This window comes from Nicotiana tabacum, chromosome 11 (assembly GCF_000715075.1).
Source record: "Nicotiana tabacum cultivar K326 chromosome 11, ASM71507v2, whole genome shotgun sequence".
NCBI classification, from domain to species: domain Eukaryota; kingdom Viridiplantae; phylum Streptophyta; class Magnoliopsida; order Solanales; family Solanaceae; genus Nicotiana; species Nicotiana tabacum.
In genome coordinates, this window is record NC_134090.1 from 68,385,073 (window position 1) to 68,401,583 (window position 16,511).

The 16,511-nt window shown below is 44.0% G+C and overlaps 1 non-coding gene across 1 annotated transcript; it reads left to right on the plus strand.

Annotated features, from left to right (window-relative positions):
• Positions 1–2,460: 2,460 nt before the first annotated feature.
• On the plus strand, positions 2,461–2,567 carry LOC142166643 (small nucleolar RNA R71). The gene has a single exon (XR_012697046.1). It is a non-coding gene; the product is annotated as a small nucleolar RNA R71 (small nucleolar RNA).
• The last annotated feature ends 13,944 nt before the right edge of the window (positions 2,568–16,511 follow it).

Below are 16,511 nucleotides of genomic sequence, written 5' to 3' on the forward strand. Positions count from 1 at the left end.
GTTCATAGTGAAGAGTTAGTCCTAATAACGTGTACAGAGGATACCGACCTTACATCACTCCGAAAGGTTTAGAATGTGATTCCATGAGTCGAGCATGCATTATATATATGTATCTATTTTACTCTACCGAGCCACGCTATAGTTGGCCGGGTACGGCACCTATTGTGCAACCACTGATCAGTTGGGTTTTATCGAGCTCCACGTGGCCGGGTACGATTCTACCGAACCTTATGATGGCCGGGTACGTTTTTTTTACCGAGCCTATTATGGCCGGGTACGATATGATGATGATGATGCCCACATAGGCGAATGCTTTAAAGGTTTATGTATTTATAGATATGTATCATGCATTTCATGTAAGTAGCCCTCAGAGGTACTAAGATGTTACAGGTTGTATAATCTCTATCCTTGCTTACATTACTGATCGTATTTATGGTTCCTTGCCTTACATACTCAGTACTTTATTCGTACTGACGTCCTTTTATTTGTGGACGCTGCATGTCGTGCTGCAGGTCCTGATAGACAGGCAGGTGCAGCTCCCCCACCACAGTAGACTGTCCAGTTTAGCGGTGATTGGCGAGATCCCTTCTCCGGACTTGTCTCTGTCTTGGTATGCAATTTTTGTTATAGACATTATGGGTATGTCGGGGCCCTGTTCCGGCTATGTTGCAACACTTATGTTCTTTTAGAGGCTCATAGACAGGTGTCGGCTCATGTATAGTTTGGTATGCCTTGTCGGCTAGTTTTTGTTGTATAGTCTTTCATAGTAGCGTGGTAGCTCATACCTTATATGTAGTTTCTTGATTGTCTGGTCATCCCCTGCTATGTATGTTCATGCCGTCATATTTTATTGCTGGTTGTCCATGATCTAGGTCTACCATTTATATTGATCTCGTCAGCCCTAAAAGATAATAATGAAGGTTAGATGAAATGTACGTTGGTGCTCGGCAAGTGTGGTCGGGAGCTAGTCATGGCCCTTCAGTTTGGGTCGTGACACCAATGCCCAACCTCTTATAAATCGCCAGGGGCATAAGATTAATGCTTGCCCCTAGATCACACAGTGCTTTAGCAAAAGCAAAATTACCAATAGTGCATGGAATTGTAAAACTCCCTGGGTCAGACAGCTTTTCTACAATTGGTCTAGTGACCACTGCACTACATGTCTGAGTAAGAGTAACTGTGGCCAAGTCTTGGAAATCAAACTTTCGGGACATCAAGTCCTTCATCATTTTTGCATACCCAGGCATCTCCTTTAAAGCTTCAATCAATGATATGTTTACCTGGATTTGTTTCAGCATTTCGAAGAACTTCTTGTATTGTTCCTCCTTTTGGTACTTAGCCAGCCTCTGAGGGAAAGGTGCAGGAGGTCTCTTCTTCCCAATCAACTGGGATTGATCCTTATCAGCTGCTACATCAACTACTGGTTCTTGGACTATCTCAGCTTATTTCTCGGTCGCATTCTGGATGCTATTTTATTCCTGGGCAGGCTGGACTGGCACCTCCGTTAGTTTCGTTGACTCATCCAGCTCAATGGGCACTGGCATAAGTGTCTCAGCTTGTCTAGTTTCTCGAGCCCTCTCTTGCACTACATCCAGATCTCTGCCATTACGTAGACTTACAGCCATCAACTGCTTTGGGCCTTGATCTTTTGGATTTATCTGGGTGTCTGCAGGTAGTGTCCCATGAGGACGATTATTCAGAGACAGAGAAATTTGGCCCACCTGCACTTCAATATTCTTGATTGCTGCATCATGTGCATCCACTCTCTCATTAATCTTTGCATTAGACCCAATAACCTGCTGCATCATTGCCTCAAGTCTAGCAAACCCATCTTCATGCCTTCCACCATGCTGCTGCTGAGGAGGGTGATACCCCTGCTGCTGATTCTGATTATTATATCCCTGTGGCCTTGGGTGAGGTGCCATATTGTTAGGGGGTCTCATACCTCCCATATTTCCATTGTTGAACTGTGGATGGACTGGCCTGTATTGCTGATTTTGATGGCCCCAATTTTGACCACCTTGTCTCTGGCCTCCATAATTAGACACATAATTCATGTCTTCAGGGTAGTGGTGATGATCATGTTCTGCATTCCATTGGTTACCGATTGGCTGACTAATGCAAGATGCGCACAAGCCCCCATTGGTAGTATCTACGATGTGTACCTGCTGCTTCTGCCCTGACTCTTCTACCTTTTTGGTGAGTATACTCATCTGTGTCAATAAGGTGGCCATATTTTCAGCCATAGAGTTGGATGGATCTAAAGGAACTGAGTAAACCACTGGAGTGATCGGTGCATTCCTGGTTGTCCATCCCGAATTTTGTGCCATCTTGTTAAGCAGACTCTGGCCTTCTCTCCATGTTTTGCTCAAAAATGCTCCACCAGCTGAAGCATCAACAATGGTCTTCACGCTATCTGACAATCCCATGTAAAACCGCTGCCCCAACATCAAATCTGGAATACCATGGTGCGGGCATATAACCAGCATCCCTTTAAAGCGCTCCCATGTTTCATGCAGTGTCTCCATTGGTCTCTGTTTAAAACTCAAAATTTCATCAATTTGTTGAGCAGTCTTATTAGGTGGGTGGAACTTGTTATGGAATTGCCTGACTAACTCATCCCATGTTGTTATAGAATTTATGGGAAGTGAGTTTAGCCAAGTCTGGGCAGCTCCTGTCAATGATAATGGAAACAATAACAGCTTGATTGCTTCAGGAGTTACGTTGGGCTGCCTTTGGGTTTTGCAGATAGAGAGGAAGTTCTTCAAGTGCTGCTGAGGATCTTCGACTTGCGACTCCGAAAATAGTCCCTTGTTTTGCAACAAGTGCAGCATGTTATTCGTAATTTGGAATGACTCAGCCTGTATCTGCGGAACTACAATGGTTGTGGATAGATTTTCAGTTGTGGGTTGTGCCCAGTCATAGAGAGCAGCCTCTAGCACTATTGGTACCGCTGGGTTTTCCTCATGATCCCCCATGATTGTTTCGAATTGTGCAGGTGTTAGTTGTTGTTCGTTTTTCTGATTAGCCCGATTCAAGGCCTTGAAAACTTTCTCTGGATATGATAATGCTTCAAATACTTCACGAGATCTCGATGAGTTTCTAGGCATGCACCAAGTCAACAAACGTTAAAATTTCAATGTAAAAATTGGGTATAGAGAAAAATGACTACATTAAGAATTTTTGTACTTCTTTCAATTGTAATTGATAACACCGTTAAAGTCCCCGGCAACGGTGCCAAAATTTGATCTAGCCCAACTATGCCTTATAAAAGGACAATGCGGACGTTGCAAATATAACATGAGTATTTATGCCCAGAGTCGAATCCACAGAGAATTAACCTATCAATTACTTTCGTTGGACTTACTAAATTCTTTAGAATCAACTTCCTCAAACGTTGTGAATAACAGTTGATGGTATATTTAATAACTAAGATTGAAAGTCAATAAACAGTTGTAAACTAAATAAGCTTAAGTTGTGAACAATAATGAGAAGGTTCTAAGGTAGTGATTTCCCCTATTGATGGAATCCCTTCTGTTTATGTTTCATATAGATTTACCAACAAATCTCTATCAACCATGAACACTCTTTTTACCTTGAATCTCTCCCGAGTAATCACGATAATTTACTAGACGCACTCTCCCGAGATACGTTAGCTGGCTTTGTTTATTACAGTTTACTTTAGATTGCACCCAAGACCTCGTTATTCCTAATCCCGCCTTTAAACCCGCAGTTATAGATCCCTCTTATACTTTGGGAGTGATGTTGTTCAATAATTACCTAAATATGCACTCTCTCCCGAGTTATGCATACTAAATAGGTACAGCTAATTGAGGATCCTGTCAATTAACTACAACAAACACATAGTTGAACAAATAGAGATTAAACTGGCAAACTATATTAACATAATCAAGAAGTTCATCCTTCAATAGGTTCCATCAAAACCATAGACAAAAGATTTAGCTACTCATGACAATGGGTAAATAAACTATGAAAATATTCATGATCAAAATTGCAAGAAAAATAAAATATGATGTTTTGGGTGATCTCTCACACTTGTTTCTCTTGCCAAAGTACTTTTTAAAACATTACATGCCTCCCTTGTACGAGTTCTATTGTTTAATATAGGGTTTTGGGCTAAAAATCCCGTATTTTGCACTTTAGTCCCTCAATTTTTCGCTTCCAATCGCGGTCCTACCGTGGTTATGCCAGGACCGCGGCTACCTAGCCTCTCAGAATCCGTAACAGCCTTCTGCCGCGGTCCGACCGCGGTTACGCCGGGACCGCGGCAGTCCATCTCCAGTTTTGGTTTTTGCTGCCTTCGCGTGGTGCACTTAGCGGATATTGTACTATTGACCTCTTTTTCTCCATAATTGATCCCAAAAGTACTCCATAGACTTCTTTTATTGTATATAGCCTGCAAAGCATGAAAAGCACTAATCAGAGCATTTTGTTATCACTTTTTACCACAAAAACTATACAAGAAGGTGGTTCTTTAGGGCCTAATTATAGTCCAATTCACCTATTATCAGAGGGTCCGCAGGAAAATATGGGACTTGGGCTTATTCCCGGAATCGAATTCTGAGGTCCCAAGCCCGAGAAATAATTTTTAAAGAAAATTATTTTCTGAAATTGTTTAAGGAAATTTAAAATGAAATTTGATTAGAACATGACGGTATCGGACCTGTATTTGGTTCCAGCACGCGGTACAGGTCCTATATATGATTTAAGATATTTCTGTAAAATTTGGTGAAAACGGAGGTTTAAGAAGTTTCGAAATATTTCCTTGATTTTGAGGTTTAATTCGTTGTTTATGATGTTATTTTGGCGATTTGATCGCACGGATAAGTTCTTATGATGTTGTTGAGTTAGTACGTGTGTTTGGTTAGGAGCCCTGAGGGCTCGGGTGTGATTCGGATGTGTTTCAGACTTAGAAAATGTTGAAGATTTCTGCTGTCAGTGCCCAGGGATTTTACCCTTCGCGTTTGCGTGGACCCACTCGCGAACGCGTAATACAAAATTCCCAGGTGCCCAATTTCTTCTTCGCGAACACGAAGGTTGAGACGCGAAGCTGAGGGGGGAGACCCTTCGCGAACACATCCTTCCACTCGCGAACGCGTAAGGTTCTGGGGAGGGGTCACCATTTGTGCATCGCGAACGCAACCAAAGCTCCGCGAATGCGTAGGCTTGAGGAGCCAAAGCTCCGCGAACGCGAAGGCTTAACCAGCCTGACCCATCGTGAACGCGAAAGGTCTATCACGATCGCGAAGGGCATTTTTGCCCAGTGATTTAAAAGACCAAAAACAGAACCCATTATGGGATTTTACCAAAATTCCACAAACTCCTTCTTCTCCAAAGCTCTTGGACGATTCGTGGAGCATTACTTCACCAAAAACTCTTGGGTAAGTAATATTTAACTTGTTTTCTTCCATTTTCATCAACACCCACTAGATTTCTAGGCCTAAAACATGTGATTAAGGGTAGAAAATTAGGGGTTTGGGTAGAGTTAGAGCTTTTTGACTAATTGTGATTTAGACCTTGTTTTAGGGTCAAATTTGGGAACTAATTATATATTCGGGCTCATGGGTGAATGGGTGATTGGAATTTGGTTCGAACCTCATGTTTTGACCAAGCGGGCCCGAGGTCGATTTTTGGAATTTTTGGAAGAATGTTTAGAAAGCTATAATTAGGCATTGGAATTGGATTGTTTAGCATTTATTGATGTTATTAAGTCAATTGTGTATAGATACGATTGAGTTGGAGCCAGATTTGAAAGGAAAAGCGGTGCTTGAGGATTGAGTTTGCCGTGGAAGCTTGAGGTAAGTGTTTGGTTAAACCTTAGCTTGAGGGATTAGGAGTTGAGTCATATTTACTTCGTGATAATTGTTGAGTACGACGTATAGGCATGGTGAGGAGTATCTATACGTTGGTGTCTAGCATGATCGTGAGTCTTTATATTGTGAATATCATGATTTCGTTATATTTTTCATGCCTTGGTGATGATTTCTATTTGTTGTGAAAAGCTTGTGGAAAGAATTGTGAACTTGAACAACGAGGAGCATTGACTCAAGTTATATTACAAATTGTGAAAGTATATGAGATGATTGAACTCTTTTGTTGCTTTGTTGATTATCTTCCTTGCCGGGATGTTGAGATTATTGATGTTGTTCCCTTGCCGGGATTTAATTATTTAACTGTTGTTCCCTTGTCGGGATTTCTATTATTATTATTTTGTTTATTTCCTTGCCCCTTTGTTTGTGGTTGTTGTTTGGGTGAGGAAGAGTGTTAAAGCACGAAGGGTGATGCCATGCATTGTTTGCTATTGTGACGAAAGAGTGTAAAACACAAAGGGTGATGCCGTGCATTGTTTGCTATTGTGAGGAAAGAGTGTAAAGCACGAAGGGTGATGCCGTGCATTATTTGCTATTGTGAGGAAAGAGTGTAAAGCACGAAGGGTGATGTCGTGCCGTACGATGTACCATTCCATACCGATTTTCATTGATTATATGGTGAGGAAAGAGAGTAAAAGCACGAAGGGTGATGCCGTGCACATATTTATTATATGATTGATTTGGTGAGGACGAGAGTAAAAGCACGAAGGGTTATGCCGTGCAAATTGTTGATTTCTAATTCTTTGTTGATATTTGAGTTATGTTGTTTCTTTCCTTACTTGGTGCTTTCTATTCAGAACTGTTATCTCCCCCACAACATGTTTCCCCCTCCCATATTGACTGGTTATTTTCTGTATTTCTTTTCCGCTGTATATATATATTTAAACTACACAAGTTTATTTGGTAGTCTGGTCCTAGCCTCGTCACTACTTCGCCGAGGTTAGGCTGGACACTTACCAGCACATGGGGTCGGTTGTGCTGATACTACACTCTGCACTGTGTGCAGATCCAGGAGCAACTTTCGGACAGTAGTTGGAGGGCTTCCTTCGGTCCACCCGGAGACCCAAGGTAGACCTACAGGCGTCCGCAGGCCCTGGCGTCCCCATCTATCCCCTTTCTCTGTTTCTTCTTCTTTTGTTTAGTAACAATGTATTGTATTCTATTCAGACCTTGGTTGTAGTAACTCTTAGATAGTCTGTGACACTATGACACTAGGTTTTGGGGTATTGAGTTTTTTAAAAGTTGTAATAGACATAGCCTTAATATATATAATTGTTGACTTTCGCTTAATTTCTTAAAATCCCATTGTTATCATAATATTGCCTTGTGTTTGTTAAAAAGAAGCAATATGATAGTGTAGCAAGTAGTAAAGGTTTGGCTTGCCTAGCTCCCATTAGTAGGCACCATCACGACTCCCGAGGTTGGGAAATCCGGGTCGTGACAAGTTGGTATTAGAGATCTAGGTTACATAGGTCTCACAGTTCACAGACAAGCTTAGTAGAGTCTGAGGGATCGGTACGAAGACGTCTGTATTTATCCTCAGAGGCTACAGAGTTAGGAAAAACTTCACATTTGTTCTTTCTTGTCGTGCATTTATATTTCCCAATACTAATTGAATTTCTACTCTGTTCTTTCGCAGATGGCGAGAACACGCGCTTACTCATCCACTGCTCAACAGCTCGAGCCCCCAGAAGCAGCTCCCACGAGGGAAGAGGGAGAGGCCGAGGCCGTGCTAGAGGCCGAGGTAGGGGCAGAGCTCAACCCCGAGCAGCAGCACCAGTGGCGGAGCCTCAGGTTGATTTTGATGACAATGTTCCTGCCCCAGCAGCTCCGGTGGGCCCAGCTCAGGTCCCAGAGGGGTTTATTGCTACCCTAGTTCTTTAGGACGCTCTGGTCCGATTGGTGGGCCTCATGGAGAGTGTCACCCGAGCAAGCTTGCTTCCTGTAGCACCAGCCATCTCTCAGGCCGGAGGAGGGGTCTAGACTCCTGCTACTCGCACTCCAGAGCCGGTAGCTCCCCAGATTCAGACTCTAGCGGTTCAGCCAGTTGGAGCAGTTCAGCCGGGTGTGGTAGCTCAGACCGGTGATGGAGCGACTATGTTATTATCTAGACAACTACCACGAGGTTCTCAGGAACATGGGTATTGTTGAGACTAATGGGGTCGATTTTGCTACATTCCGCTTGTCTGGATCCGCCAAGACTTGGTGGAGGGATTATTGGTTGTCTAGGCCAGCCGAATCTCCAGCCTTGACTTGGGAGCAGTTTACATAGCTATTTCTGGAGAAGTTTCTCCCCGTTACTCAGAGAGAGGCCTATCGGAGGCAGTTTCAGCGCCTTCATCAGGGTTCCATGATGGTTACCCAGTATGAGACCAGGTTCTTCGATTTAGATTGCCATGCTCTTGTCATCCTTCCTACTGAGAGAGAAAATGTGAGGAAGTTTATTGATGGTCTTATTCAGCCAATTCGTCTTCAGATGGCTAGGGAGGCTAGGAGTGAGATTACTTTTCAAGAAGTGGCCAATGTCTCCAGGAGAGTGGAGATGGTTCTGTCGTAGGGAGGTGGTCATGGGTTGGATAAGAGGCCCCGTCATTCAGGTAGATTCAGTGGTACCTCATCTGGTGGTAGAGATTCATATGGTAGAGGCCATCCTCCTAGGCCCTTTCAGTCAGCTCTTCAGGTCTCTCACGGTACTTTAGGTGGTCGTGGTTCTCAGATGCATTATTCTGATCAGCAGTCTTACAGTGCACCACCAGCTCCCATCATGCATCGCCGCATCAGAGTTTTCGAGGTGGTCATTTAGGTCAATAGGGTCAGCAGCCTCAGCAGTCTAGGGCTTGTTACACTTGTGGTGATACGGGTCACATTGCTAGATATTGCCCTCGAGCACCGAGTAGCTCTCAACATCAGGGTTACCGTGCCATGGTTCAGGCACCAGGTGTTCCACAACCCGCCCAGCCAGCTAGAGGTGGGGGTAGAGGTGCTAGAGGTGGAGATAGAGGTACTAGAGGTGGAGACCAGCCAACAACAGGCCATCCTAGAGATGTGGTTCAGGGTGGTGGGGCCCAGCCCTGATGTTATTCTCTTCCAGCTAGGCCCGAGGCTAAGGCTTCAGATGCAGTTATTATAGGTACGGTTCTGGTTTGTGATAGAGATGCTTTAGTGTTATTTGATCCAGGGTCTACGTATTCGTATGTGTCATCTTATTTTGCACCATACCTGGTTATGCCTAGTGATTCATTGAGTGTTACTGTTTATGTGTCTACATCGATGGGTGATTCTATTGTGGTAGATCGAGTCCATCACTCTTGTATAGTTGTGATTGAGGGTCTTGGGACTCGTGTAGATATGTTGCTTCTGGATATGGTTGATTTCGATGTCATATTGGGGATGGACTGGTTGTCACCTTACCATGTTATCTTGGACTGTCATGCCAAGACTGTGACCTTAGCTTTACCGGGTATGCCTCATTTAGAGTGGAGAGGGACTCCTGGTCATTCTACCCATAGTTTTGTCTCGTATGTGAAGGCTCGACATATGGTCGAGAAGGGGTGTTTGGACTATTTGGTGTATGTTCATGATTCCAGTGCTGAGGTTCTCTCTATTGATTCTGTGCCCGTTGTTCGTGAATTTCCTGAGGTTTTCCCTTCAGATCTGCCGGGTATGCCACCCGACAGGGATATTGACTTTTGCATTGATTTGGCTCCGGGCACTCAGCCCATTTCTATTCCCCTGTATCGTATGGCCCCGCCTGAGTTGAAAGAGTTGAAGGAACAATTGTAAGACTTGCTTGATAAGGGCTTCATTAGACCCAGTGTTTCGCCTTAGGGTGCGCCACTGTTGTTTGTTAAGAAGAAGGATGGGTTGATGAGAATGTGTATTAATTACCGACAATTGAATAAGGTTACAATCAAGAATAAGTATCCATTGCCGAGGATCGATGATTTGTTTGATCATCTTTAGGGTGCCAAGGTATTTTCAAAGATTGACTTGAGGTCTGGCTACCATCAGTTGAGGATTAGGGCATCTGATGTCCCTAAGATAGCTTTCCGCACTCGGTACGGGCATTATGAGTTCTTGGTCATGTCATTTGGGTTGACCAATGCCCCAACAACTTTTATGGATTTGATGAACCGAGTGTCCAGGATTTATTTGGATTCGTTCGTGATAGTCTTCATTGATGATATTTTGATATATTCTCGCAGCCGGGAGGAGCACAGTGCAGCACGGAGGTGCCAAGCAGGTTACCTTAGATGATGATGGAGTTTTGAGGTTGCAAGGTCGAGTATGTCCGCCTAATGTGGATGGGCTCCGAGAGTTGATTTTAAAGGAGGCCCATAGATCCCGGTACTCTATTCATCCGGGTGCCGCGAAGATGTATCAGGATTTGCGACAGCATTATTGGTGGTGTAGAATGAAGAAGGATATCGTTGCATATGTGGCTCGGTGTTTGAATTGTCAGCATGTTAAGTATGAGCATCAGAGGCCTGGTGGTTTGTTTCAGAGGATTGAGCCTCCCGAGTGGAAGCGGGAGCGGATCACTATGGATTTCGTTGTTGGACTCCCACATACTCGGAGGAAGTTTGACGTAGTATGAGTTATTGTTGATAGGCTGACCAAGTCAGCACATTTCATTCCTGTGGCAGTCTCCTATTCATCTGAGAGGGTAGTTGAGATTTATATCCGGGAGATTGTTCATCTTCATGGTGTACCTGTATCTATCATTTCGGACCGAGGTACGCAGTTTACCTCGCGTTTTTGGAGAGCAATTCAGTGACAGTTGGGCACTCAGATTGAGTTGAGTATAACATTTCATCCTTAGACGGACGGGCAGTCCGAGCGAACTATTCAAATTTTAGAGGATATACTTCGAGCGTGTGTCATTGACTTTGCAGGCTCATGGGATCAGTTTTTGCCTTTAGTAGAGTTTGCCTACAACAACAACTACCAATCGAGTATCCAGATGGCTCCTTATTAGGCTTTATATGGTAGGCGTTGTCGGTCTCCGGTTGGATAGTTTGAGCCGGGAGAGGCTCGGTTGTTGGGTATGGATTTGGTTCAGGAGGCCTTGGATAAGGTCAAGATTATTCAGGATAGGCTTCGTACAACTCAGTCCAGGCAAAAGAGTTATGCAGATCGCAAGGTGGCTTTTATGGTCGGTGAGCGGGTATTGCTTTGAGTGTCGCCTATGAAGGGCATGATGAGATTCAGGAAGAAAGGCAAGCTTAGCCGTAGATTCATTGGTCCGTTCGAGATTCTTGATCGAATGGAAGAGGTGGCTTATAGACTTGCATTGCCACCAAGCTTATCAGCTGTGCATCCAGTGCTTCATGTGTCCATGCTTCGGAAGTATCACGACGACCCATCCCACGTGTTAGATTTCGGCACTGTCCAGTTGGAAAAGGACTTATCTTATGAGGAGGAGCCGGTAGCTATTCTAGACTGGCAGGTTCATCAGTTGAGGTCAAAGAGTTTTCCTTCTATTCGTGTTCAGTGGAGAGGTCAGCCTCGTAAGGCATCAACCTGGGAGTCCGAGTCTGATATGCGGAGCCGTTATCCTCATCTTTTCCTCGACTCAGGTACTTCCTTCTTCTGTCCGTTCGAGGACGAACGGTTGTTTTAGAGATGGAGAATTTAAATTAAATTATGTGTTTTCGAGGTCTTGAAAACCTCATTTAGAGTCGCCTCGATTTGCGTGCGCAGTCCGAGCGCATAGCCGGAAAGCTTAAATATGAAATTCTGTGAAAAATGATAAAATTTGGTAATAAAATGAGCAAAATTTGACTTCGGTCAATATTTTATGTAAACAGACCCGGACCCGTGATTCGACAGTCCCGGAGGGTCCGTACGAAAATATGGGACTTGGGTATATGTCCGGAATCAAATTTCGAGGTCCCAAACCCGAGAAATGAATTTTTAAAGACAATTGTTTTCTGAAATTGTTTAAGAAAATTTGAAATGAAATTTGATTAGAACATGATGGTATCAGGCTCGTATTTTGGTTCCGGCGCCCGGTACAGGTCATATATATGATTTAAGATATTTCTATAAAATTTGGTGAAAAACGGATGTCGTTTGATGTGTTTCGGACCTAATTTGCAAAAGTTGAGGTTTAAGAAGTTTCAAAATATTTCCTTGATTTTGAGGTTTAATTCGTTGTTTATGATGTTATTTTGGCGATTTGATCACACAGATAAGTTTGTATGATGTTGTTGAGTAAGTACCTGTGTTTGCTTAGGAGCCCCGAGGGCTTGGGTGTGATTCGAAAGGTTTCGGACTTAGAAAATGTTGCAGATTTCTGCTGTCAGTGCCCAGGGATTTTACCCTTCGCGTTCGCGTGGACCCACTCGCGAATGCGTAAGGCAAAATTCCCAGGTGCCCAATTTCTTCATTGCGAATGCGAAGGTTGAGACGCGAACGTGAAGCTGAGGGGGGAGACCCTTCGCGAACGCGTCCTTCCACTCATGAACGCGTAAGGTTCTGGGGAGGGGTCACTGATAAGTAGGATTTTAACATGTTTTATACCCATACTTGCCTACGCTTTGAGTGTAATTTGCTACAAAATAGTCCCAAAATGCTTACAGATTGCGCTTGATTGCAGGTTTGAGCTATAAAGTGACAAATCGTCAAAGATCGGCTCAAATCGGAGTGAAACCTGCTCAAGTGTCAAAGATCATTAAAGTAAGGACATTCAGAACTTGGTGCGGACCGCACCATCATGTCATGCGGCCGCACCATAGAAGTTCAGAGACTGTAAAACTACAAGTCAAACTCATGCGGCCGCGTCCCACTTCATGCTGCCCGCGTCTCACTCATGCGGCCGCACAATATTGCTATGCGATCGCGTCCAAGAAGTTCAGAGAGTGTAATATTCTAAAAGCAAACCACGCGGCCGCATCCCACTTCATGCGGCCTGCGGCCCTCTCCATGCGGCCGCACTCTATGGTCACGCGGTCCGCGTCAGTGAAGTTCAGAGAAGCTGCCAAAACCATTCATGCGGCCGCACAACAACTTTGTGCGGTCCGCGCCAGTCTTCATGCGGCCGCATTCCAACTTTGTGTGGTCCACATCACCATCTTCAGAGAGCAAGATTCAGAGGTCAAGCAACCTAGTGCGGCCGCGTGCCAACTTTGTGCGGTCTGCACTAACCCCGCAGGGGCATTTTTGTCCAGTTTTTCCAGCCCACTATAAATAGAACATTTTACCATTTTTAGGGGAAGTTTGGTACATCTGATAGCTGCTGCACTCGTGAGACTTATGTTTTGGCCTATTTTGGGCATTTATAGCTTGGTTTCATCATAGATTATTGTAGTTTAACATTATTAATTAATTAATATGGTTGTTTCATCTTCTATTTCTTCAGTTTCTTCTTTAATTATGTCTAGCTAAACCCATTAGCTAGGGTTGTGGCTCAACCCTAGTGTGGGTAATTAATGGGTGTTGCTTCTTAATGATAGATTGATATTGGGTGTTTGTTACTTGGGTTAATTTTATGGTTTAATTAAGGATTGATGGTTACAAACATTGATTCTAGCTTAGTGGGTCTTGACTCTTCTTGAGAAAGAGAGTCTATGACCCCAAAATTGACCCAACGAGGAATTGGGGTGGACCCATGAGAAATGGTAGTCCCAATTAACGGGTTAAACCTCGAGAGAGTAATCACCCTACTTGAACCCAAGTTGCTTGGTCTAATTGGCCTACCCAATTGGTCTCGAGAGAGTCAATTGGGCAAATTCTCTCTCCCTACCGAGAGGTATGAGAGTGGGTACAATTGTGCAACAGTTATAACATTGATCCCAAATATGTCAATCTATTATTAGTAGTCTCTACCCGTTAGTTAACCACCTAGGTGATGCCACGACCCTAGTGCCTTTCTCTATATTAATCACAACTTAGAAAATATCCCTTCAGCATAAATTAGCTTAAACTTGTAGTTGATAAGAGTAGTTATTAAACAAAAACCCAAAAAAATGTTAGAAGTACAATTAGGAGCAAACACGCATTCTTAGTCTAAACAAATACGCAACTTCATTCCAAGCTCCCTGTGAAAATTGACCCTGATACCACTATTCGGGTAAAAGTCTTAGTGCCCGCTCTTCCTACCGTTGTGTGAGGTTGAGTTTGCTGCAACCACTTTTTGGCGCCGTTGCCGGGGAAGCTTACGGTGTTGACTATTTGTGTAGCTAGTTTTGTGTTTTGCTTCTCTTTCCTTCTTTTTACTAATTTTATTTGTGTCAATTCACTCAGGTACACATGGCTTTAAACGCAAATGACCCTCTTGGTAACGTGGTCGTAGGGGAGGAGGTTGAGGATCTAGAACAAGAAGACGTATTACCTCAAGCTCCTAGGAGAGGATGAAATGCCAATGCAAATGCCAATGCAAATGCCAATGCAAATGAGAATATACCAGACCCTCCTCCACCCCCACCAAGAGTGGCACCAAGAGTTCTACCCAATCAAGGGTACGCAAGTGCAATAGTTCCTCCCCGAATTCGGGCGGGGAACTTCCAGATTACAAATGTGATGCTCACCTTTCTCGAACAACGAGGTTATTTCACGGGGGCCGCTGATCAGAATGCTTATAAACAATTGAAGGGCTTCGTGGATACTTGTTGGGGTAGCAAGCAGACAAATGTTTTGGAGGATGCATTGAGACTTCGACTTTTCCCGTTCTCACTTCGGGGGAAGGCGTTAGATTGGTTGGAGAGGCTCCTCAATCATTCCATCACTACATGGGATGAGTTGGCGGACAAGTTCATCGCTAAGTTTTTCTCTCCAAGTCACATGGCGGCTCTACGGGACAAGATTCTAGCCTTCAAGCAAGAGCCGACTGAACCGTTACACGAGATATGGGAGAGGTTTAGAACAATGGTGAAAGAATGCCCTAACAATGATATGAATGATGTGATGATCCAACAAACATTCTATAGGGGCATCAACACAACCAACCAATGTATTGTGAACCAACTGGCGGGAGGAAATTTTATGAAGCTTCCTTACAATGAAGCTTGTGATGTGTTAGATGAGATGGCCGACACATCGTCGGCATGGCAAAGTCGGGCTAATGTGCCTCAAGGTGATCCTAACGTCATACATTTGCATAAGGAGTTACATGATCATGGCCAAGCCATTGCCGAACTTACAACAACAATGAATCAGTTGGCTAAAGCGCAGTTACAACAAGTTCAAAACCCGCGCCAAGTCAACGCCATGGAAGGAGTGAATATGATGAAAATGAGGCAAAGAGGGCAACAACCTCAAGGAAATTTTGATAACTATGATAATGGTGGTGGCTATTCGAATGAATGCTATGATGATAAAAGTGAGGAAGTCCAATACGTCAACCACTACCAAGGGAATAGAGGTAATCAAGGGAACCAACAATGGAGACCCCAAGGCAATTGGGGCAATCAACAAGGTGGTAATTGGAACAATAACAACAACCAAGGAGGAAATTGGGGGAAAAACAATTCCGGTAATCAAGGGAATTGGAGCGGAAACAACAACAACAATTGGAACAACAACAATGGGCAAGGTGGGTGGAATAACAATGGTGGTCAAGGAAATCGGGGGCAAGGCTTTCAAAGGCCTCCGATGTTTCAACAACCGAACAACCCGCCGCCGTTTCAATCTCAAGGGTCTAGTTCTTCGGGAAATGAATTTGGTAGAATTGAAGTTATGTTTGAGCAAATGATGAAGAAGAACCAAGACTCCGAAGCTCAATTGGCCTCCCACAACACTTCTATTCGTAACTTGGAAGTACAACTTGGCCAAATTTCTCAGTCTTTAAATACTCGCCCAAAGGGTGCTCTACCAAGTGATACGGTAGTAACCCCAAGGGTGGGCACAATAATCATGTGATGAAGGTGACAACGCGAAGTGGAAGAGGCGGTGATGTGCATGCCTCAAGAGGAAACCAAGTTATGGTGGATGAAGATGAGTTACGAGATAATGAAATGCCTTTGGTGGTTGAAGATGTAGTTGAACCAAGTGTGAGAGATGATGTGCGGATTGATATTCATGAGGTTGAAGAGGAGACACAAGAGGCCGTGAACCCGTCTAGGGAACACGTGATTGATATGCCCGAGCCGGTGGTGCCCAAAGCCAAAACACCCTTACCTCGGCCTCCTCCGCCCTATCCTCAATGGTTGGCCAAGCAAAAAGGTGACAACCAATTTAAGAAATTCATTGAGATGATGACGAGTTTGACTATCAATGTGCCTTTGGTGGAGGTACTCGAGCAAATGCCGGGGTACGCAAAATGAAAGATTTGGTTACAAAAAAGAGATCAATCGAGTGTGAGACAATCAAGATGACCCATCAAGTGAGCGCAATTGTGCATTCTATGGCTCTGAAACTTGAGGACCCCGGTGAATTCACTATCCAATGTACCATTGGAAGTGCCGACTTTGCAAAAGCCCTTTGTGACTTGGGGGCAAGTATCAATTTAATGCCATATTCGGTCTTCAAGACCTTGTGAATCGGACAACCTCGTCCAACTTCTATGAGGCTTCAAATGGCGGACCTGTCAATGAAGCGGCCTTTGGGGATTATTGATGATGTCCTTGTTCATGTTGATAAGTTCATATTGCCGGCCTATTTCGTTATCTTGGATTGTGA